This window comes from Panulirus ornatus, chromosome 64 (genome assembly GCF_036320965.1).
Source record: "Panulirus ornatus isolate Po-2019 chromosome 64, ASM3632096v1, whole genome shotgun sequence".
NCBI classification, from domain to species: Eukaryota; Metazoa; Arthropoda; class Malacostraca; order Decapoda; family Palinuridae; genus Panulirus; species Panulirus ornatus.
The window spans coordinates 320,041-346,788 of NC_092287.1; the positions used below are offsets into that span (position 1 = coordinate 320,041).

The 26,748-nt window shown below is 41.2% G+C and overlaps 1 protein-coding gene across 4 annotated transcripts in view; it reads left to right on the forward strand.

Annotated features, from left to right (window-relative positions):
* Window positions 1–26,748, forward strand: part of LOC139746324 (glutamyl aminopeptidase-like) — a 181,951-nt gene that overhangs the window by 63,879 nt on the left and 91,324 nt on the right. The window contains exon 1 of one of the 4 annotated variants that reach the window (XM_071657465.1): window positions 25,257–25,325. The exons of 2 other annotated variants lie outside the window; for them this stretch is intronic. The gene's annotated coding sequence lies outside the window, so the exon portion shown is untranslated. Of the gene's footprint in view, window positions 1–25,256; window positions 25,326–26,748 lie in introns of those variants that run through there. One more of the 4 variants, XM_071657466.1, reaches the window with a different exon arrangement.

A 26,748-nucleotide genomic window follows, 5' to 3' on the forward strand; every position in this document is an offset into this window, starting at 1 on the left:
ATGATTTATGTCTTAGTGGATAAGCATTCATGTCTCTGTGTATTTATGTCGTCGCATACATACATATATATATATATATATATATATATATATATATATATATATATATATATATATATATATATATATCTTTTTCTTTCTTTCAAACTATTCGCCATTTCCCGCATTAGCGAGGTAGCGTTAAGAACAGAGGACTGGGCCTTTGAGGGAATACCCTCACCTGGCCCAATTCTCTGTTCCTTCTTTTGGAAAATTAAAAAAAAAACGAGAGGGGAGGATTTCCAGCCCCCCGCTCCCTCCCCTTTTAGTCGCCTTCTACGACACGCAGGGAATACGTGGGAAGTATTCTTTCTCCCCTATCCCCAGGGATAATATATATATATATATATATATATATATATATATATATATATATATATATATATATATATATATAAATTATTTATTATTCCCTGCGTGTCGTAGAAGGCGACTGGGGGGGAAGGGAGCGGGGGGCTGGAAGTCCTCCCCTCTCTTTTTTTTTTCCCCCAAAGAAGGAACGCAGAAGGGGGCCAGATGAGGATATTCCCTCAAAGGCCCAGTCCTCTGTTCTTAACGCTACCTCGCTAACGCTGGAAATGGTGAATGTTTAGTACAAGTAGTAGTATTTATTTATTTATTATACTTTGTCGCTGTCTCCCGCGTTAGCGAGGTAGCACAAGGGAACAGACGAAAGAATGGCCCAACCCACCCACATACACATGTATATACATAAACGCCCACACACGCACATATACATTATACATTTCAACGTATACATACACAGACATATACATATATAAACATGTACACAATCATACATGCTGCCTTCATCCATCTCTGCTGCCACCCCGCCACACATGAAATGGCACCCCCTTCTCCCGCGTGCGTGCTAGGTAGCGCTACGAAAAGACAACACAGGCCACATTTGTTCACACAGTCTCTAGCTGTCATTTGTAATACACCGATACCACAGCTCCCTTTCCACATCCAGGCCCCACAAAACTTTCCATGGTTTACCCCAGACGCTTCACATGCCCTGGTTCAATCCACTGACAGCACGTCGACCCCGGTATACCACATCGTTCCAATTCTCTCTATTCCTTACACGCCTTTCACCCTCCTGCATGTTCAGGCCCCGATCACTCAAAATCTTTTTCACTCCATCTTTCCACCTCCAATTTGGTCTCCCACTTCTCCTCGTTCCCTCCACCTCCGACACATATATCCTCTTGGTCAATCTTTCCTCACTCATTCTCTCCATGTGACCAAACCATTTCAAAACACCCTCTTCTGCTCTCTCAGCCACACTCTTTTTATTTCCACAAATCTCTCTTACCCTTTCATTACTTACTCGATCAAACCACCTCACACCACATATTGTCCTCAAACATCTCATTTCCAACACATCCACCCTCCTCCGCACAACCCTATCTTGGCCCACGCCTCACAACCATATAACGTTGTTTGAACGCTATTCCTTCAAACATACCCATTTTTGCTCTCTGAGATAACGTTCTTGCCTTCAGCACATTCTTCAACGCTCCCAGAACCTTTGCCCCCTCCCCCACCCTGTGACTCACTTCCACTCCCATGGTTCCATCCGCTGCTAAATCCACTTCCAGATATCTAAAACACTTCACTTCCTCCAGTTTTTCTCCATTCAGACTTACCTCCCAATTTGTATTCCTTTTTGTCCACGGAAACATTAAACACAATAAGTTCCCCCTGAACAAAGTGGAATATACTTGATGACGCATATTGTCCTCAAACATCTCATTTTCAACACATCCACCCTCCTCCGCACAACCCTATCTTGGCCCACGCCTCACAACCATATAACGGTGTTTGAACACTATTCCTTCAAACATACCCATTTTTGTTCTCTGAGATAACGTTCTTGCCTTCAGCACATTCTTCAACGCTCCCAGAACCTTTGCCCCCTCCCCCACCCTGTGATAATGTAATGTAATGTGATAATGTATCAGGAGTGAAAGGGACTGTGGCTAAATTTTTCAAATGGGAGAGTATCGTCATTAACTGATTAGTAAAAGGTTTAGCCTTTGCATAAAGACAGAGAAAACAAAACTGAACGCTCAGATCATAGTAAGGGGTTAAGATGAATGGAAGAATGGTGACAGAGACTGTGGGGAAGTGCAGAGAGCTACCGATTTGGGAAAATGTGGTATTATTAGAGGTGGACCAAGTGTTTGCTCTGAAGAATTTGTACGAAAAATGCTTCTGAGAGGATGACGTGTGCTTGGTATTTACAGAAAAGCCGCATGGAAGGTGATACAAACATATATCGACTGCTGCTAACATACAGTGAAGAATTTTGCTTGGAGAGTAAGACATGTTCGATTAGGAAAGGGAAGAGGGTGAGTTGTTTACTGTAAAGATATAATTGTGTCAAGGATCTCTAACGTTACCATAGCCGTCTAATCTGTTGGTTGTTTGGTTGATTGGTTATTTGGGCTTTAGGCCTATCATCTGCCAGGGTCGTTAAGGCTGTCACCGCTAGCTATAACTACCAGTAGAAACAGCTCAAACACCTTCTTCATATGTATAAGATGATTCTAAAACTACATGTGTATGTTCCATGTTTGATGTGTTCATGGACAGGATGGTTAATGAGTAAATAAAAGGTACTTAGAGCTGGGGGCGGGTCATCAATATAAAAATGGAGAGACATAAGACTTTAGAAGCTGGTGACCGAGTCTGGAAGAAAGTTCAATCGGAAAGAGTTGTAAGGAAATGTGAACAAAGATCAGCCAATAAGTAGCAACAGAGGTGTCAGACAGGGCAACATTGTGTGGACTATGGTTACATAGTGTGGACCACGGGCATACTGTGTGGACCATGTCCATACTGTGTGGACCATGATCATACTGTATGGACCATGGTCACACTGTGTGAACCATGGTCACACCGTGTTGACCATGGTCACCCTCTGTAGACCACGGGCGGTGTGTCGTCCACGGGTACGCCATGTGGTTCACGTGTTCACTGTGTGAACCACTCAGTAATCAGTATTGGATGTGCAAACCCAGATGGTTACTGAGATTGAGAACTCAAGTAGGTAGGTAGCGAGCGTGTGTAAGCAGACAGATGAGGGTCAGGAATATTCCGTCAACCAGGTATTCTGTCTTCTCACCACTCTGACGCAGCACTGGCGAGCTATGGCGTCAGTATAGTGGGACCTTCCTGCTGTTACCACCTGGAGAAAAACTCCTCAAACCTGTTCTACCAACCTGAAGGTTACAGGTGTATCCGTGTTCTACTGTGGCTGGCCTGGCAGGTTGTGCGGCGGGAGGGCTGGCCTGGCAGGTTGTGTGGCTGAAGGGCTGGCCTGGCAGGTTGTGTGGCTGAAGGGCTGACTTGGCAGGTTCTGTGGTGGGAGGTCTGGTCGGGGAGGTTGTGTGGTTCACAGAGACGTCACTACAGTAGACTTCGCCTGAGGCGGGGTTTTCTTTTTTTAGAACGTTGCCACCCGCCGGGTCCCGCCCAGGATGTTACATAACCTAACTAAACCTTGACTACCTCCATAGCCACAGCTACATCCACGCAGACTAACTTGTAAAACGTATCTTCTCATGACCAGAGGCAAATATGCTTTCCATCAGAACTACACTTGAGTTGTGGAGGGGCTTCTGCTCGGCTGCGACATATCTCTCCACCACAGACTTACGAAACCTGCAAGACAGGTGGACGAACGTTGACTAGTCTCAGCCACCGGCTGGACTGGTAGGTTCCAGGCTGATAGCTCGCAAAAAGTTGTAGTGGCCAAGTGGGTAATCATCCGACCGGCGAGCACAGCTGACGGCATGTTGTTTGAGGAGGACGGGTTACTGTGCCTTCCCATACTGTCGTTGTCACTGCTCTCCCATGTTTATCAGCAGAACTTCAAGATTTGCTGTCGACACGAAGTTAAGAAGCATAGACACTCAGAGGAGGACTCCCTAAATAATCATAGGGATTTAGATAAACTGGCAGTGTGAGCAGACTTGACATATGGGTTTCAACGAAGGTAGATTCAAAATTATACATTTTACAAAGGAATACACAGGAATTTAAACAGCAGCAGATCACTGCGTCCTTTTGAGGCTGTTTGTAATAGTGGGAGAGATGTGAAAATCATAGGTCAATGTAGTAAGAGCAGAAAGACGTACATTTCAAAAATAGAATATCATTATAAATTTTTCATTAGCAAAGGAGGCGTGAATGATATCAGTCTTGGATTTGAAGCGAAATGTTTATAGTCCATTGTTATACGTATTTTTGTTACTGCTTTCAGCCATTCTATTTGGTAAATCATTCCATATGTTAACAATCCTGTTAAAGAAAATTTATTTCGCCTTATTCGAGGTAAAACGTTTGCCCACGAGTTTGTTTCCATCACTACAAGTGAAACCAAACCGAATCTATCCCTATGTAAGTCGTTGGATCGAGATTATGGAAGCATTTGATAGTTCTGAACGCCTGTATCAGACCAGCCCTTATCCTTCTTTTTTCCAAACTTGATAACTTAAGCCGTCAGCAAAACATCTAGCCAACCATTAATCATGTCCTTTTTCAGAAGCCAGCGTCATGAAATTAAGAGAAAAAATTTTCGGTCAAGAATTTCGTATAAGATTGCCATGGGAGTGTCTCCCTCCTGTGTTGCAAGATACTTTCCTTCTCATTCTTTTTTCCCTCTGACAGTTGAGCCAGAGACAGGAGAGTGGAAGGTGCCATCTGCTTAGCTATCCTGTTTCTTGAAACAACTGACTTCATCATGAACCATAAGGTCTCCTGTTATGTATCTTTCCCATGTTTTTCCATTTTTAGTTGTCACTGTTCCTCCCGTGCTGTTGTTGTTGTCACTGTTCCTCCCATGCTGTTGCTGTTGTCACTGTTCCCCCCTCCCTAGTGGTGGTAAGTCGCTGGTTCAACCCTCGGTTTGTTCTCACTGGTACTGGTGACGCGGTGTATCTCTGGTGTTGCTGGTATGCTTGCTCTTGTTGTGGTCATGATGTTACTGTTGTTGCCATGGGTCATACTGTCGTTGGCATGGGTTATACTGTTGTTGTCATGGGTTATACTGTTGTTGCCATGGGTTATACTGTTGTTGCCATAGGTTATACTGTTGTTGCCATGGGTGGGTTATACTCTTACTGTAACTTATGTAGAACCTATCATCTCCGTACTGTATAACAGTGGTGACCGACGTATTCTCTATCTTTATTGTTTGTCATTTGCAAAGTTCATATATCTTTTAAACAGCCGACTGTATTTCACACATATACCTCACGTATGACTATATCCAATATATCAGACAATAACAGCAGAACAAGCTCATGCAGAAACAAATATATCATACTGAACTATCCAATACAAGATTCATGTAAGTCGCAAACAGTACCACTGGCATCATTCTGCTTGTACAATGACAGCTTGATATTGTCCACACAAGTGCCTGTGTTCTCAGCGAGAGATGACGACCTTTGCATAAAATTCTGTTTGCCTTTGGGCTCTGACTGGAGAACAGTGTCTGACGGAAGTTGCTGACTGGAGAACAGTGTTTGACGAGTCTCTGGACAGTGAAAAGTCACGGTTGATTGTGAGTACAGGCAACAAGGGTGACTCACATATCAAATGTTTCCAGTTGCCATGCATGGTGACCTTTCCCCTCGACCCAGTTATCTTAACATGATCCAATTTTTAATGAGTGGCATCTGTGTCATCACGGAGTGAAGATAACACTTGACGTGTGTTGCTTCCTACCACTACAAGTCTTGTATTTAACACATTTTGCGAGACCTACTTCAGCGTACGTGACATCATACATGATTACTATACTTACTGTTGTCTAACAAGTTTCTAATGTGATGTCGATAGTTCTCATGCATAGGTCTGACGACTCTGATGAATAGGGAAGTAACTGGCAGTGAACAGTGAATACTGTGATGCACAAGGGAGCATGTAATGGGCATGCTGCTCAAGATCACCACTGCAGCAGTGAAACTTAATCTCACTTCACTACACTTAGAATACCTTTTAATCAAGAATGAACTATAAACCTAATTACCAGGAACAGCTAGTAAACCTGAGATGAACCAAAACATTGTTATCCTCTGATGAGACGTATTTAGAAGGATATGGAGTAATAGAAGTAAGAGGCATGATGATGCTGTTTGTGAAGGACCGACGAAAAATTTGGAAAAAAGCAGATCCAAGGGAAACTTCGGACTGGTGATGAGAGAGAAGAGAACAGGATTCGAAGTGTTTGAGGAAATGAGAAATAAGGAGAGTTTCAAAAACTTTACAGAAAGCAGAATGGGTGAGATTTGGAAGGGTTAGAACGGTCCCTTTTCTTAGGGATGAAATGTATCATAGCGTGATTCCAAGTGCAAGAAGTTTGGATTTTTAGACAAGGACGAAATAGACGAGCAAGGATGGGAGGTATTTCAGAGGAACTTTCCTTTTTGCACACGCCCTGTCCATTTGGCGATGAGAGAGAGCTCGGAAAACATTGTGCAAGGAAAATGTAGATGGAATACATTCAGCGGGAGGAGATGGAGGCAGAGGATTAGAATCATCATCTATATTGAATTAGAGGAAAAGTAGGTACCAAAGAGGGCCGCTTTATCATCTGGTGTGCTGGCTATAGACTGATTAAATTGCAGAAGACTAGGAAAGGCTGAACTGCGTCATTTTTTGCATGTTTTGGGTTAAGGACCAAAACGATTGTGGCACTAAAGACGACAACTCAGCACATCGATTATAATGGTGCACTTTTTGCGAAGAACATCTCACCAGTAGTTCTGAGCAGAGATGTAAGAGGAATGGGTATCAGGTGAAGGGAAGATTTTCTAGGACCGGAGCGTTCTGGTCTGATGCGACAGTTATATGAATAGGAGCGATCAAGCTCATGATGGCTGTGTGTGGGTGCGTGTGTGTGTGTGTGTGTGTGTGTGTGTGTGTGTGTGTGTGTGTGTTTAGGGGGTGGGGGGGAGGTGTAGAAGATGGGACGTAGAACACCATGCCAACTAAGATAACCCCTGCTATGCGTCCGGCACAACATCAGGCACCACAATAATGCCCGTCCTAGGGAAGCTAGTAAAGAAGCTATACAAAGATGAGGGATGAGGTCTCCTAGGGTGCCAGAGATGGCGTCTCGTGCAGGTAGGGGGCGGCGTGCACACTTTGAAGTAAGGTTCTGCTTGGAAAACCTTAAAGGGCAGAAATAGTGTACTTACCGTGTGAGGTCAAGAAGTGTAAAGACTCTGTTAAAGCAGTGGTCGTGACGGTTGGCAACTCGTCTTGTGTGTTTGATGATTTGTTTCAGATTTTTATATAGGAAAGAGAAAAAGCCTCTCCCCCGCCAGTGCACTAAAATCTCCTGTTTAGAGGATTTCAATCTCAGAGTTGTTCATAGTTGAAGGAATTAGTTGGGCAACTACTACATGTAAAGCAAAGTTATAGTGAACAAAAAGATTCTGAGCCAAATGACCTCCACCTTAAGAGGTTTAAGGTCCGTGAAGTGAGCAGTGGGAGTTTTATATTACAGTAAGCTCGAATACCACCCTTGAAGTGTAGACGATGGTAGAGATTAAAACTAGATATCTAATATGAACGGACAGCTGGCCTTAGAGAGGAGAGATGGTGCTCTGAAGAATGACTGTTAGATTTTAGAAAGTGAATCTTGCAGAAATGTAGAGGGATAGAGCCAGGCCTGGGAGCTAAGAAAGCTCAGGGGAGACGGGGACCTCACGCTTCGTACGAAAATGGAGCGATGATACCCAGAGCTGAGCCAGAGTGTGATGACGTAACAATACGTAATGATGGAGAGACAGTTTCGGATATAAAGGGATGGAGGAATGAATCTAGATGGGAAATTTGAAGGCCAAGAAAATGATTTAACGAAAAACACAAAACACAAGTTACTAAGTGAAGGCCTCCGTGAGCATAACAAAGTTGATGCTTCAGCCAGACTTTCACTTACTACAAGATTTGTTGAAAATAGCATTGAGCTGTCAGTCAGAAGCCTCAAAACTCTAGTTAGAATGGAACTAACGGACCTTTTGGAAGCAAGTAGACGAGTACAGATAAACACAGGTACAAACATTTTCCATCACAGTGAAACGTGTAAAGTAAAACATGTATATGGAGAAAGTAACAAAATCAACAGATTACGAGATGTGATTGCTAAGTGATGCTAAGCCATAGGTAGTATTGGCGCTTTGGCCTATCTGGAAATGTTGATTATGTATATTGTAAAGTGTGTGTACATAGATCTGGATACAAAATAGAGCAATATGTGTTAGAATGTGAAAATAACGCCTTTCAGTTATAGGTCTAAACTAACCCTGCGTGAAATATCACAACACATTATTGTTGATAAAAGATACCTGAAATTCTAAGATCGTAACCACTTTTCTCATTTAGGACAATGGGATGCATAATAGATTACCCAATAATACCGGTACAAATCAAAATGAATGTTTATAGTGTGTTGAGGGTCACAGACAGTGGCGCGGGAAAATGTGGATCAGGGCAGATAAAAGAGCTAAATTGCTGACAGTGGTGGACGATGGTGTCATCAGTTTAGATAGTTAAGGAACAAAGCCTCCATTTGTGCTGAAGTGCAGCCACCAACAACGCCCTCAAGAAGTTAAGTAATCTTACCTCCTGAGTCTGCAAACTTTGTAAAGGTCAGACATCACGTCGTCACTGTTGTAGACGCTGAGTCCAACACCATCCTTGTCATCTTGTAGCAGATCCCACCACTGCCTATAACACATGGCACTGTACAAGAATTTGTATGAATACGAAGTGTTTGTCTATAAGATGTTTTCGTTATATCTTAAGATATCAGTTATTCATGTTGTCATTTCTGACATAAAGAAAGCATAAGTGAAATATACTATGTCTTGTCTGACTGTCTTAGTGTTTACGTTTGTCTGGTCCAGCATTCAGGCTAGAAGCACAAAACACTTCGTCTGAGGAGGAAAGGAAAGAATATCCATCGGAATCTTTCTCCTTGATCTCATGGTCAACAACTACAGTAGATATTGCGCAAGCCATCCTGCTAACCTTGCCATCATGATTACCCTGCTATCCTGCTAACCTTGCCATCATGATTACCCTGCTATCCTGCTAACCTTGCCATCATGATTGCCCTGCCATCCTGCTAACCTTGCCATCATGATTACCCTGCCATCCTGCTAACCTTGCCATCATGATTACCCTGCTATCCTGCTAACCTTGCCATCATGATTGCCCTGCCATCCTGCTAACCTTGCCATCATGATTACCCTGCCATCCTGCTAACCTTGCCATCATGATTACCCTGCCATCCTGTTAACCTTGCCATCATGATTACCCTGCCATACTGCTAACCTTGCCATCATGATTACCCTGCCATCCTGCTAACCTTGCCATCATGATTACCCTGCCATCCTGCTAACCTTGCCATCATGATTACCCTGCCATCCTGTTAACCTTGCCATCATGATTACCCTGCCATACTGCTAACCTTGACTCTGTGGTTCTTCTGTCTCTTTCCCTACAATTCCTGGTACCATCGAGCACTTGGTACACAATTTACCAGGTAAAAAGCGTTATGCTGACAAAGAAATATACGCTGAGATATCATTGATTGAGATGGTTATCAGCAACAAGGTGCATAGTGTGCACGAGGTGTCTGGCAAGACTCTTGTATAAAGTTTCTTTGATTCAAAGGTCAGCCTGAGATCGCTGTCTAGAAGACCATGCCTAGGTATCCTGCTGGAACGTGTCATGTGCTGTTCTAGATTTACTAAGGATGAAATCCAAAGAAGGTGCAATTCTGTCCACACCAATTGGGCGGAGGTCTGTCCACGCCAAGTGAGAGGTGTGCCAGACGCCAACACGCGGGTTAGATAGCTTCCCACACCATCATCCCTCTCCTTCCTTTTGTCACCCACAACCACCTGGAGCCCACTTCCTCTCCACCCACAACCATCTCTAGCCCACTTCCTCTCCACCCACAACCATCTCTAGCCCACTTCATCTCCACCCACAACCATCTCTAGCCCACTTCATCTCCACCCACAACCATCTCTAGCCCACCTCCTTTCTACCCACAACCACCTCTAGCCCACTCCTTCTCCACTCACAACCATCTCTAGCCCAATTCTTCTCCACCCACAACCACCTCTAGCCCACTTCCATTCCACCCACAACCATTTCTAGCCCCACTTTTTCTCCACCCACTTTGATTTGTGATCTCTGTCGCTACTTTATTGTGTCGTCATGCCTATCCCAATACCACCCCACTGGTGCTGGGGTTGTAGGTGTCTTCCCCTGAGAAAATACTTTTGAGCTTGTCATTTGGTTCATCTTTGCATCTTCCTCAGAAATTTTTCCCTCTGAATCCCTTACTCTTAACAGTTGCTCTTTGATAATTTGCTCTGGATGAACATGTGGGAAAGTTTTGGAATGTTACTTGTCTTAACCACAATATTCATTTCAAAGTTTCTTTGCCTCTCCCTTATCCCACTAGAGCTTTTATTCAACGTATGCCTTTCAACTGCCGGTTTGGTGGAGTGTCATCAAATCAAACCCATGTAATCTTCATTCTGTCAGTAATGTTAGAGTTACCCATATACCTACTCTATCTTAGCAAGTTTCATCATAATGCCCTGGTTTCCGGCTACTGAACTCCGTTTCCCAATCTATGATATAATAGCTTTGTCGAACTCTTTGTTTACATAGGTTATATTGGTGCTCTTTTCATATCCTCTTTAACCACATTCCAGTAATATTTTATCTGTGCCGGTGTCCCCGGCAAAGTTATTGTGCACCGCATGCTCATCTTGTGAGAGGTAGCGCAAAAAGGATTACATGGGTCGCAAAGGGTCTTAGTCAGACCCCAGTGGGTTGATATTACATGTTACAATACGTATTTCAGTATATACATTACATAGTTTCAGATGGGAAGTTTTACCGACTAGATGCAAAAAGTGGATACAAATTTAAAATCTCAGATATCTTGTTGTTAACAGTAAGACGTTATGACATTTCTTGCAGGGTTGGTATAGCTCTGTCCCCAAATGGCTCTATTTTTTCAAATTCTAAGACATAGTGTTCTAGTTTGTGTTCAAATCTTTGACCACAAACTTTACAATTCACACCTTTAACGTCTCCAGTTAGGTCACAGCGCCAATTGTACCTATAGCCTAGCCTTAGTCTAATAGTCACATCATGTAATATGCTGATCTTATCGCTTTCTCCATATACATGTTTTACATGACATATTTCACTGTGATGGGAAATGTTTCAACTTATGCTTATCTGAACTCTTCTTCGTGCTTCAAAGAGGTTATTTAGTGCCTTTTTAAGTGCAATTCTGGGGCTTCTAATTGACAACCCAACATTGTTTTCAACATCACTTTTACTAAGTGGAAGTTTGGCTAAAGGCTAGCTTTGTCATTCTCACGGAGGCCTATATTGTTTAACAATTCTTTAGAGGCAACACCATCTGGATTACCATGCAGAGGTTTCAGTCCAATCATAAGACTGATTTCAAGTATTGTGTCTTCAGTGCTGGGAATACCAAGTTCTTTCTACATGTTGAGTACTTTAGTGGACTTCGAGCAACCAAGTTACGATATTTCAGGCTTCATTTTGCATTTTTTCAAGTCTGTTGCTGCCTTTGTGTACGACCAAAACTGGTGCATGGTAATCTATGAGAGACCAAATATAAGCTAAGTACATCATTTTAACAATTCTGATATTTGCACCATAATAAGGATTGTACCCTGCAACACCTCGAAGAACTCTGAGTCTGTGTGTACATTGTCGATTTAGTTTTTGCACACCAGCTTCAGCACATGGGACCAAGATACCAAGATATTTAATGGAGGAGATGTAGTATTAAGTGATGATTTATATCACTTGGATTATCATATATGATATTCTCAATATCTATGATAGATTATAAAGATAAGTTCTAGTAATGATGTATCAGTCCCTCTGTTCCTAGTGTGCTCAGTGCCCAGAATTTACTTCTACTGTAATCTATGATTTCATCAAGGCCTAGAAAAGTAAGACGAAATAAAAGGAAAACACAGTAAAAGAGACACCACTCCTCGCAGACAGGTACATAGCACATAGCAACAAACACTCCACCCAAGAAGGTCCTTACACCCACTTCTAAAACCAGATGGCCAATCAGGCCCCTGGCCCGAGGCGGACAGGAACCGGTCCGTGCAACGCAATTTGTCATTATAGGATGTTTGAGCTCTCTCCATCCACGTGGAAGCTTGTGATGTTTCACTGTTATATAAGTTACCACATGTGGACGTTGCCCTGCACAAACAGCGACATACAACAACAACATTACAGGACCGTTATCAAACACGAGCCCTACATTTAGACTTATGCCAGACAAAGATTAATATGATAATTATCATCAGTAAATAAGTTTTTAAAACTGATATATGTAAGGTTTTCAGCTTCTTTCTTGACAGGTTGGAGTTTAAGATACTTTCTATACATCAGAATATGTTTTCCATATATATATATATATATATATATATATATATATATATATATATATATATATATATATATATATATATATATATAGGGTGAAATTGAACTTCAGTGGGAGCTCACAATTTTATTTAACATGCTATTTTTCTATACATGTTGCGCAACATGTCTCGTGGAAACAATCCACTTCATCAGGTGCCAGTACTCAACAAAATCATTCAAATACCAACATCGCACTTGATTCCCGCCATCCAACACCAATCTTTATAGACCAAGAACTGTCTGCTTTGTCTGGCTGTAACCGTTGTAAGGTGTAGTGAGTAAGGGGGGCGGGGGGCCACGTGATGGGGGTTAACCTGGGTAGCTGGGTGTGTCATGGACAACATTGTTTACGTTTTCGTGTTTTATCACTTCTTTCATAAGGACTTGGTTAATGCTTGGATGGACTCTGAAATTGTCTGGGGACAAATCAAAGTTCATAATATTGGCAACTAGATCAGATTCAATGACGTTAAGAATGGCATAATCAGCAGAGGGGTGTAAAATAACGGGATTTTCAAGATCTGTGGGGTGATCATTTTCATGACAGTGTTTAGCGATCGCATTTTTTGGTCATCCCTCCGTACTGAATGTCGGTGCCAATAACACCTCTCCGTTACAGTCTTACCGGTCTGGCCTACATAAATATATTTACATGCCTTGCATTTGACGGCGTAAACACTCCCAGTTGTTGCATGATTTGGCCTACTGTTTATTAAGGTCTTGCTGATAGTGTTATTATACTGGAAAGCAACATTACAAGAAATGTTTTTTTAGAACATGTCTTAGATTATCTAAGTTGGGAGAATAACGCAACACTAAACATTAAGACTATCCACATTTGTCACATCATTGTTACAAGAAACATAAAATGTCTTCCTAGCTTTCCAGTCAGCTTAGTTCACAAACCAACTGGGATAATATAACTGCCTAAAGATACGTGTTATATGACTACTTTCGTCTACCAGGCCTAAGGGATCACATATCCGTAGTGCTCTTAAAAACATAGACATAATTACTGACATTTTTATAGCAGAATCATGTACTGAGAAATAATTGATATAACTCTAAAAGTTGGTAGGCTTCCTGTAGATTTTAAAGGACAAGTGATCAGATTCTCTATTTATCAACAAATCTAGAAAGGGCAGTTTGCCTTCTTTTTCCCATTCCATCTTGAATTTGATAGTTGGGCGGATGTTATATAATTCATTAAAGAAAACATCACAATCTTGGGAGGATGGCTACAACGACCACGCGTCATCCACGTATCTAAACCAGACTATATATATATATATATATATATATATATATATATATATATATATATATATATATATATATATATATATATATTTATTTTGCTTTGTCACTGTCTCCCACGTTAGCGAGGTAGCGCAAGAAAACAGACGAAAGATTGGCCCAACCCACCCACATACATATGTATATACCTAAACATACACACACGCAATATATACATACCTATACATCTCAGCGTATACATATATATACACACACAGACATATACATATATACACATGGACATAATTCATACTGTCTGCCTTTATTCATTCCCGTCGCCACCCCGCCACCCATGAAAATAACAAACCCCTCCCCCCAAATGTGCGCGAGGTAGCGCTAGGAAAAGACAACAAAGGCCACTTTCGTTCACATTCAGTCTCTAGCTGTCATGTAATAATGCACCGAAACCACAGCTCCCTTTCCACATCCAGGCCCCACAGAACTTTCCATGGTTTACCCCAGACGCTTCACACGCCCTGGTTCAATCCATTGACAGCACGTCGACCCCGGTATACCACATCGTTCTAATTCACTCTATTCCTTGCACGCCTTTCATATATGTGTGTATATATATATATATATATATATATATATATATATATATATATATATATATATATATATATATATATATATATATAAAATTGTTGACTGGTTGGTGAGGACATTCAATGTATATATGGTTCATGGTGAAGTGCATGAGGATTGGCGGAATACATGCATAGTACCATTGTACAAAGGCAAAGAGGATAAAAGTGAGTGTTCAAATTACAGAGGTATAAGTTTGTTGAGTATTCCTTGGAAATAATTATATGGGAGGATATTGATTGAGAGAGTAACGGCATGTACAGAGCATCAGATTGGTGAAAAGCAGTGTGGTTTCAGAAGTGGTAAAGGATGTGTGGATCAGGAGTTTGCTTTGAATAATGTATGTGAGAAATACTTAGAAAAAACAGATTGATTTGAATGTTGCATTTATTGATCTGGAGAAGACATATGATAGCGTTGATAGAGATGCTCTGTGGAAGGTATTAAGAGTATATGGTGTAGGAGGTAATTTGCTAAAAGCAGTGAAAAGTTTTTGTCAAGGATGTAAGGCATGTAAACGAGTAGGAAGAGAGGAAAGTGATTGGTTCCCAGTGAATGTCGATTTGCGGCAGGGGTGCGTGATGTCTCCATGGTTGTTTAATTTGTTTATGGATGAGGTTGTTAGGGAGGTGAATGCGAGAGTTTTGGAGAGAGGGGCAAGTATGCAGTCTGTTGTAGATGAGAGGGCTTGGTAAGTTAGTCAGTTGTTGTTCGCTGATGATACAGTGCTGGTGGCTGATTCGGGTGAGAAACTGCAGAAGTTTGTGACTGAGTTTGATAAAGTGTGTGAAAGAAGAAAGCTTTGAGTAAATGTGAATAAGAGCATGGTTAGTTATTAGGTACAGTAGGGTTGAGGGACAAGTAAATTGGGAGGTAAGTTTAAATGGAGAAAAACTGGAGGAAGTGAAGTGTTTTAGATATCTGGGAGTGGATTTGGCAGCGGATGGAACCATGGAAACGTGAGTCACAGAGTGGGAGAGGGGGCGAAGGTTCTGGGAGCGTTGAAGAAAGTGTGGAAGGCGAGAACGCTATCTCGGAGAGCAAAAATGGGTATGTTTGAATGAATAGTGGTTCTAACAATGTTATATGGTTGTGAGGCACTGGCTATAGATAGGGTTGTGCGGAGGAGGGTAGATGTGTTGGAATGAGATGTTTGATGACAATATGTGGAGTGAGGTGGTTTGATCGAGTAAGTAATGGAAGGGTAAGAGAGATATGTGGTGATAAAAAGAGTGTGGTTGAGAAAGCAGAAGAGGGTGTATTGAGGTTGTTTGTTGACATGAAGAGAATGAGTGAGGAAAGATTGACAAATATGATATATGTATCAGAGGTGGAGGGAACGAGGAGAAGTTGGAGACCAAATTGGAGGTGGAAGGGTGGAGTGAAAAAGGTATTGATCGTTCGGGGCCTGAACATACAGGAGGGTGAAAGGCATGCAAGGAACAGAGTGAATTGGAACGATGTAGTATACCGGGGTCGATGTGCTTTCAATGGATTGAACCAGGGCATGTGAAGCGTGTAGGGTAAACCATGGAAAGTTTTGTGGGGCCTGGATGTGGAAAGGGAGCTGTGGTTTCAGTGCATTATACATGACAGCTAGAGCCTAAGGGTAAACGAATGTAGCCTTTGTTTTTTCGTAGCGCTACCTCACGCGCACGCGGGGGGGAGGGGGGTGCCATTTCATGTGTGGCGGGGCGGCGGCGGGAATGGATGAAGGCAGCATGTAAGAATATGTACATGTGTATATATGTATATGTCTGTGTATGTATATGTATGTGTACGTTGGAATTTATAGGTATGTATATGTGCGTGTGTGAGCGTTTATGTAATGCGCCGAAACCACCGCTCCCTATCCAAATCCAGGCCCCTCAGACCCTTCCATGGTTTACCCCAGACGCTTCACATGCTCTGGTTCAGTCCAGGGTAAGCTGGGAGCACGTTTTTTCTAATGTACATAGAATTGAACACGACAGCATATTTACAGGTATTAATCTTTCTTATGTTCTCTAAATTTCTCAGTATTGTTCTCCCATGAGGTCGGTCCTCAAACACCACTTGTCCAAAATTATCCAGTTTGTTTCAATGAAGGTTTCGCAGTTTTCTCTTTTTTGTAGATTTCTGATGATGCCTCTGTGAAGGCGAAAGCTTGATTGAAATAGAATGGATGATTTTGGACAACTGATGTTTGAGCTCCCACGTAATGGTAGAACAAAACTGAGAGAATTAGAGAGCATGAAAAAGAAGATTAATATCTCTGCATATATACATGTTTTATGGAAAGTCTTAAGAGTATATGGTGTGTGTCGTAAGCTGCTAGAAGCAGTGAAAAGTTTTTACCAAGGATGTAAGCCATGTGTACGGGTTGGAAGAGAGAAGAGTGATTGGTTCCCAGTGAAGGTTGGTCTACGGCAGGGGTGTGTGATGTCCCTATAGTTGTTTAATTTGTTTATGGATGGGGTGGTTAAGGAGGTGAATGCAAGAGTTTTGGAGAGAGAGGCGAGTACGCAGTCTGTTGGGGATGAGAGGGCCTAGGAAGTGAGTCAGTTGTTTTTCGCCGATGATACAGCCCTGGTGGCTGAATCGAGTGAGAAACTGCAGAAGTTGGTGACTGAGTTTAGAAAAGTGTGTGAAAGGAGAAAGAGCAAGGCTATTAGGTTCAGTAGGATTGATGGATAAAGTCATTGGAATGTAAGTTTGAATGGAGAAAAATTGCAGGAAGTGAAGTTTTTAGATAACTGGGAGTGGACTTAGCAGCGAATGGAACCAAGGAATAGGAAGTGATTCACAGGGTGGGGGAGGGGGCGAAGGTTCTGGGAGCGATGAAGAATGTGTGGAAGGCGAGAAAGTTATTTCGAAGAGCAAAAATGAATATGTTTGAAAGAATAGTAGTTCCAACAATATTATATGGTTGCAAGGCACGGGCTATAGATATGGTTGTACGGAGGAAGGTGGAGGCATTGGAAATGAGATGTTTGAGGACAATATGTGATGCGAGGTGGTTTGTTCGAGTAAGTAATGAAAGGGTAAGATACATGTGTAGAAATGAAAAGAATGGTTGAGAGAGCAGAGATATGCATATGTATATGTATATTTGCGTGTGTGGGCGGGGTGGCGACGAGAATGGATGAAGGCAGCAAGTATGAATATGTACATGTGTATATTTGTATATGTCTGTGTATGTATATGTACGTATACGTTGAAATGTAAAGATATGTATATGTGCGTGTGTGGGCGTTTATGTATATACATGTGAATGCACATTGATTTCATCGAGGATTGTCATACATGATCTCCGCCATACACTTACACATACTCAAGCATTGTCATTATTGCCATTACCCTAAACCCATACACTATTACTGTCATACACCACCGTTATCACTAGCTGGCATGGCCATACACCAGTCCAATCATAAACCAACAGCACAACATATGGTTTTAGCACCACCATACACGATCCTTGCTGTACACTTGTATCATACAATCGCATGTAAGCGTTTCCTACACATACATAGTCACATTAGTGCCGAATCATATAGTAATCTGCAGACGTGTGCGTAGGTCCAACAAGTGGTAGTCTAAACGTCATAAGATCACATCTTCCCCTTCATTCCGTGCTTCACTTCTCTCCATTAGTCCATCTCATATTATCTGCTGTTAACAGGTGATGTCTGATTATTCTCTCATAAAGTTGTTATCAAATCTCATGATACAGTGTAATGTTTAACATAGCTACCCATGAATCCTTGTCTAGTGTTGTCACCGAGCAGCTGTTTCACAGCCAACCCCAACATCCTTTCGCTTTGGGATTGGTGAAAAATGGGTCGTCCTACGTTACCGTGAAAGGCTTGATTTGTTTACGCAGACGAGAGTCGTGAATGCCACTGTAATGACCCAGAAGTCAATCTTTGATGATATATCATGAGGAAGAAGCAGCTCTCTTATACCCTCACAACCTGGACCCTACTGTGCGTAACAGTGATCTTTGTCGTCATGCTGACGAAAAAGAATGTCGTTTTTCCTCATGATTTTCACTGCCACAGTTTTTGCGAAAACTGACTTTACAAGTACGTGCTCACCCTGCTAAACACATACTACAAATACCCTGGCAATAAGACGTTCACTTTAAGGATTATTATAGTGATACTTCCGAGTCCTTGATCTACGTTAGCAAATAAGTTCTTCACACTAACCAAACTAAGACGATATCCCTCTAACCAAACTGAGACGATATCCCTCATTGACCAAACTAAGACGATATCCCTCACTGATCAAACGAAGACGATATCCCTCAGTGATCAAACTAAGACGATATCCCTCACTAACCAAACTAAGACGATATCCCTCACTAACCAAACTAAGACGATATCCCTCTCTAACCAAACTAAGACGACATACCTCATTCATTCACTAATGTTTTCAGTACAGATTGCGTCCCTCAGGCATTGTCACCCAATAGCAACAGACTAAGTTAATTAGTATGTCAGTCAAAGCCATAATGGATGGCTGGTTCTTGCGTCTTACCGAGAATACAAAACTAAAATTAACTGGAATTGCGAGAGCCAAAGGGTGTGGCTGTTTGTTATATCCGTATCTCACTGACTTATTTGATTCTGATGGGCTCACTCTGGTATCAGACAGGAATTTACATGAGGAGCCTGCGTCACCAGACTGACCTCTTGCATAACGTCGAATGACTCACTTGTTTCTTCCTCTGGTGTTTAAAGAGTTGAAGTCGTCTTTATTTCCGTATACCAAAGTGTTACTTTTCATCAGTTTACCGTTATGTAGATAACAAACGAATAACCACAACAGAATAAAGAGAAACAGAAAGTCACAGAAGCTGCTAGATATGAGAACACAAAGTCAACACTGTAAAAAGAAAATGATAAAAGAACAGATATCAAGTTGAAATGGCGGAGGAGGAAGACGGAGGTCCATCAAGCTTCACCTCTCTATGATTACATGGTCCCTATAGTCACCGCGGAGTGACACGTGATTTCCTTCTGGTTGGCTGCCGAACAATAGATCCACAACAATAGAATGGGAACGCAGTCGAAATAACCGTCACAAAAATTGTCAACCATAAGATAAAACATGACTACACGTATGTGTACCAGGTATGGCTGGAGAATATAGGGCTGCTTGATTTATGGTTAGTAACTTTGAAAATGATTCACGGATGGTGGAGATAGACGGCTGTCTTAGATCATTTCTTATATGATCGGAAGTAATGGGATGGTTATGGAATCTACTGCCTTCCTTCATGAGGAGACGATGAGAGAAAAGAGACTGAAGGATACAGGGAGTGCGAGAAGTAAGGTGAAAAGCGGAGATAAAAAGAATCAGTAAGAAATTAAAAACAATTCAGTGACGGTCTTGGGTAGAGAAGTGTTTACAAGCAGGAGAGATATACGTCACTGGTGAAGGCCAGCCATGCCTCAGGGACACAGATACACACACGTGGAATATCATAACATGCACTCAGGGATCACATAAGCTCAGAGAGTCCGTGCACTCAGGGATCACGTGAGCTCAAAGATCAAATGCTCTCAGGGATCACATGCACTTGGGATTCACATGCGCTTAGGAGTTCAGTACAACGAAAAAATACATCATAACGTTAGACTATGAGAGACCAGACAACGTATTTACAACCCATGAAGGCGAGGCTCCTAAACACCAAGATAAAAAACTTTGGTGAAAACAAAATTTCCTTTTCAATTATCTGGATAGATAAAGTTAATGGTAGATAAAGATAGATACAGTTGACGATAGATAAACTTAACGATACTTTAACTGCAGATAATTTATAATACTGTAACCAATTATAAACGCTACCTGTAAATATGTTGATAAGGATGAAGCTGTTGTATTTCATAGGGGTTACCTGTAGAGTTATTGTGACGCTTTGATAATTTAGAGACGTTACCTGACGACATGACTGATGCCTGACACAACGTTTGACGCGTCACATTGTTGGATATGTTTTGTTGTGATGGCGCACGACGGACGGAGGGTGGACGTTACGGTACACCATCAGGCACGAGGCTGATGCAACAAGGTCAGGGAGCGGGAGCGGTGCTTCTCACTCCGGGATGTTGGTCATGAACACCCATCAGCTCATGACGTCAAGCGGGACACCACCTCCGGCCTACCACCACTCCTGATGAGAATGTCTCATGGCACCACATCTGATGCAATTTTCATGCTCACTTTCCACCAGCACATCTCATGGCGCTACATGTGACGCAGTTGCCATTCTCTCTCTCTCTCTCTCTCTCTCTCTCTCTCTCTCTCTCTCTCTCTCTCTCTCTCTCTCTCTCTCTCTCTCTCTCTCTCCAACATAGCAACAAACTTCTGTCCATTGGAAACAGCCGTAGTGAAGGTAGCCATATAATGGTGAGCTTGATCAACCACAACACCACCAAGTGCCAGCCACTCTTGTTTCAGTGAGATAACTATCATATTTGTCCCAGTGTTGTAAGAGAGTTTTGAAACGATAACGCTAATTGTTTGAAAATACCTGTTGATTGTACTTGAAAAAGTCACATAAGATGAAGGTATGAAGTCATGAAGGCTTTGGTAGAACCCTGAGTCACAGTGGTTCTGTACGTGGTTGAGGCTTTCGAATTCAGGCCTAATGACTGCTGGGGTCATTAAGGCCGATAACCTCATGGTATAACAACCAATCGAAAAGACTCATCATCTTCAAGAATTCAAAATAATTCTAAGACCGTATACGCTGTCGCTGCGTCCACGTTTCCTGCTGACGAGACAGTGAATGTGACAACGATAACCCTCTAATGCAGTTTGGCTGAGGTGTGTAGCTGTTCTTACTTGTCTTGACCAAAAAACGAAAATTTACAAACATTTCTCCGTTTACTTAGCAATTTAGTACCTTCCATCAACTTTACTGTAGAAGCAGAAAATAGAGGTATTTTACCATTTTTAGATTGCATGATCCATAGGGATGGAAACATGTTTGAATTTAGCTTATACAGAAAACCTACCAATGTTTCTTCATGTCCATTATTACTAACTTCAGCATGACATAGTTAGATTATCATCATTCCAGTCTATGTTCCTTAGGGCAGTACGGATATGCAGTCCAGAGTTTATTGATGCTGAGTTTGAGAAGATACAATCCAATTTGACCCCAAGTTAAAAGTATCCTAGCTCTTTCATTGATGAATCCATTAAGTTGGCAAAGAAATCATTTTGTAGAGTTATGCCTGAACCTCCCTTAGACACCAAGATTCTTTTAGTTCTCCTTTTTAGTGATAATTTTACATTACTTCCCAGGTTGCTTAAATCTTTTAATGTAAATGTTGCTATAAAGAATGTCTTAATCAGGAACTCACAGAAAGTTCTGCGGGCTGCATTCATAGAGTACCATGTACAAACTCTAATGTTTTATGTTGGGCAAACTGGTAAGAATCTTTATGCTAGACTTAATCAACATAAATATAGTATAAGAACAGAGTGAAAGTCAAATACTTTGTTTAGTCATGTTAAGAATTTTGATCTTTGTATTGTCTTTAGTAATGCCAACTCAGTTATTAACTCTTAACTCTTGTGCCACGAGAAATATTCAATCTTCTATTATTATTAGATATATAGAGAATTATAACATTAATATCAATAAAGGTCTATATGAATTGGACAGCTTTATTGTAGATGAAATTTGCAGACAGTTCCCTTTCATGTCCACATAAAAATTATATGATACGCATGTTGCCAGACTCGGACGTGCCAACCTGATCTCCACCATTCGGGTAACGCTTGTTTACCATTGGTGTCTATGATACGTCTCTTCCTTGTATATCAACTGACTGTTATGTTTCTCTTTTGTATCTCCCCTGATGATATGATCATTACACGAAAGTGCACTTACGAACTTATCGTGTTTCATTTTCCAGTTCAGGCCCCGATCACACAAAATCTTTTTCACTCCATCTTTCCACCTCCAATTTGGTCTCCCACTTCTCCTTGTTCCCTCCACCTCCGACACATATATCCTCTTGGTCAATCTTTCCTCACTCATTCTCTCCATGTGCCCAAACCATTTCAAAACACCCTCTTCTGCTCTCTCAACCACGCTCTTTTTATTTCCACACATCTCTCTTACCCTTACATTACTTACTCGATCAAACCACCTCACACCACACATTGTCCTCAAACATCTCATTTCCTGCACATCCATCCTCCTGCGCACAACTCTATCCATAGCCCACGCCTCGCAACCATACAACATTGTTGGAACCACTATTCCTTCAAACATACCCATTTTTGCTTTCCGAGATAATGTTCTCGACTTCCACACATTCTTCAAGGCTCCCAGGATTTTCGTCCCCTCCCCCACCCTATGATTCACTTCCGCTTCCATGGTTCCATCCGCTGCCAGATCCACTCCCAGATATCTAAAACACTTTACTTCCTCCAGTTTTTCTCCATTCAAACTTACCTCCCAATTGACTTGACCCTCAGCCCTACTGTACCTAATAACCTTGCTCTTATTCACATTTACTCTTAATGTATATATATATATATATATATATATATATATATATATATATATATATATATATATATATATATATATTATCCCTGGGGATAGGGGAGAAAGAATGCTTCCCACATATTCCCTGCGTGTCGTAGAAGACGACTAAAAGGGAAGGGAGCGGGGGGCTGGAAATCCTCCCCTCTCGTTTGTTTTTTTAATTTTCCAAAGGGATTAACAGAGAAGGGGGCCAGGTGAGGATATTCCCTCAAAGGCCCAGTCCTCTGTTCTTAACGCTACATCGCTATCGCTGGAAATGGCGAATAATATGAAAAAAAAAAGAAATATATATATATATATATATATATATATATATATATATATATATATATATATATATATATGGCGAGGTGGCGATGGGAATGAATAAAGGCAGACAGTGTGAATTGTGTGCATGGGTATATATGTATGTGTCTGTGTGTGTATATATATGTGTACATTGAGATGTATAGGTATGTATATTTGCGTATGTGGACGTGTATGTATATACATGTGTATGGGGGTGGGTTGGGCCATTTCTTTCGTCTGGTTCCTTGCGCTACCTCGCAAACGCGGAAGACAGCGACAAAGCAAAATTGATAAATAATGAATATATATATATATATATATATATATATATATATATATATATATATATATATATATATATATATATATATATATATGTATGTATATATATATATATATATATATATATATATATATATATATATATATATATATATATATATATATATATATATATATATAGTCGAAGGAATTCTATTCCTTCGTTTCAAGTATTTGTCAGAGCAGAAGTATTCAACAAATATCATGAGGCTAAACAGAATCTTTCTTTTTATTCTAAAGTTAATTAGAAACGGTTCTCGTCGGAATTTTTTTCGCCTTTATCGTATGTGTCACTCATGCTACGCCCACCCGTACGATATCTTGGTCAACACGTATTCATTGTTGTTGTTGGCACTCTCACGAGTGCGTCTGGCTGGGTCGTATGATGTTACGCTTATCATTCCTAGTGTGTGTGTGTGTGTGTGTGTGTGTGTGTGTGTGTGTGTGTGTGTGTGACAACTCGTGGGTGCGGAGCGTGCAAGCTTATCATGCAATGTCAATATGAGGAATAGTACAAAGATTCCAGGTCTGGAGACCTGGGAGGCCATAGAATATAACCTTCCGATACATACTTTTGATAGCTTTTCGTCGAAAAGGTTAGCATAGGTCGTGCCAGATGTTCTATTGCAACTCTGCCCCCTTCATTATGCTCATGGCTTCCAGATGTGCGCCAAAAAGATTGATATGGTCATGTTGCGTTCGTCACTGGCAAGGTCTGCTGCATCAGAGACATGCTCACGCCAGATCCCTTCGTCTCCTACTCCAAACACTACGTTTAGGAGAGTTTCTCCAGTGCTTTCATGTTGGCACCTGCTCCGGATCGATTTACCTGCCACTAACATCAAAGGCTGCCTGCCAGACAACATCATTAGCCACATCAGTTCATCATGACATCCATCTTTTTAGGAAATCCTTAGAGAAATTCATACAGACGCCACTGTCTTCGATGCTTAATAGAGTTCTTTGTGTTTTGTATGCAAACTTTCCAGATGTGTCGGCTATAATATGTTTAATTTCGGAGATGCAAGCCTGAAGGACCTCCACCGTCTCCACGACCTTGACCGATATGTTTCCCGGGCTTTCTGTCCACAGCTTCAAAACTGACTGGATCATCCAAGATACCGCTTCTCACACACTCGTCCAATTGACATGAATTTCCTCACCCGTTCTCGTAGTGAAATCTCCCACGATGGTTCCTTCCCATATTCTTTGTGAAATTTACGTCTCACAGAAATCTCACATTACATTGCCACTCACAAGGCACAATTTGCCTTTTTCTCCGTCATTCGAAACATCTTATTTATTAACGTTTGAGAGAGTTCGCAATTTATTATCAGAACTACAAACAACACAATCTAAAACAAAACCAGTGCAGTACAGTAAATTTGATTATAAAAACAATTAAGGACGTTGATATAATAACTGAATGTTTAGATGTAATAATGCTAGTTACAAAACCACATGAATCTTAACCAAATCCTGTGAACATCAATTCTAAAGCGTTACCAGAATATTTCGGTCACTTGGCGCGATCGGTCGCTCTAATTGCCAAACCATCTTTTTGAGCAATTAAAAATCACTCTCGGAAAGACGTTATTTCTAGTCAGCGGCCATGTGTTTTAGTATTGAATATGTGTTTGTGAGAGCAGGAGCTCTTGATCGGGCTCCCGAGCATTACGTGTTGACCCACGTAAGTAAAACATTTGCTAAATATTTAACTTGGAAATTGTTTATCAGTTTACCAGTTAGGATGATTTACGTAATACTTTTTTGTTCGATAATTTTTTCGCTTTTCCTAGACATTAGAATCATTATATTTGTTATTATTGATTTATAATCAGTAATCTGTTTTTGGTAATATCGATTGTTTTCAACTCAAGACAAATTCAAGTTCACTCGCTCGTGTTCAAATTCAGTAGATTTTGAAAATACCTACATCAGATTCATACGTCCAGTTATTATTCTAATGTTTTTAATTCCTTTCACTTTACTATTGTCTGAGATTCTCTTCATTTCTATGTTCTCACGATTAAACCACCACCACTCGACCCATAAACAAGATATTCTTAATTATGCTAGACTTTCTCATTATCTATCTATCTATCTATATCTATCTGTGTCGGTAGGGGAGGCAAATTCTACCTCCGTCTTCCCTGCATGTTGTACATGACTAAATGAAGGCGGGAGCAGAGGGATAGAGGACACCCCCCCCATTTCTTATATTTCAGTTCCTAAAATGCGGAGTATATATATATATATATATATATATATATATATATATATATATATATATATATATATATATATATATATATATGTATATATATATATATACTCACACACAAACACACGCACAAAAAAAAAACACATTCGCCATTTCCCGCGTTAGCGGGGTAGCGTTAAGAACAGAGGACTAAGCCTTCGAGGGAATATCCTCAATTGGCCCCCTTCTCTGTTCACTTTTTTGAAAAATAAAAACGGGACGGGAGAATTTCCAGCCCCTAGTCAACCTTTCCGTTGTTCCCCCGAAAATAGAAGGTGTAAGGAGTGTTGATCGAATAAGGTATGACGGTAAAACAGAGGTGTGTTAGTGAGAGAAGAATGGATGAAAGAGGGAGAGGTGAAGAGAACGTGCTGAAGTGTTTTGGACATATGGAGAGGATTAATGAGAAAAGGGTGGCTAAGAGGGTATACATGTCAGAAGTGGAGGGAACAAGGAAACGCGGGAACCATGGACGAGGTGGAAGGAGGTAGTGCAAGATGCTTTGAAGCCTCGGGGCAGGAGGGTGCGAGACGTGCAAGGAAGAGAGCGAGTTGGAGCGATATGGTATACAGACTCGCTCTTGCCTGATATGACAGACGCTTTCTCGAGCACAACCACTTCCGCCATCAGGATATCTCCAGCCCACTGACTGTACGAACAGCACTTGTGAGACCAGTGCTTGTAAGGCCAGCGCTTGTAAGATAGTGCTTGTAAGGAAAATGCTTGTAAGACCAGAGCTTGTAAGACCAATGCTTGTAAGACCAGTGTTGATAATGCCAGCACTTGTAACTCCAGTGCTTGTAAAGCCAGCACTAGTAAGAACAGTGCTTGTAAGACCAGAGATTGAACA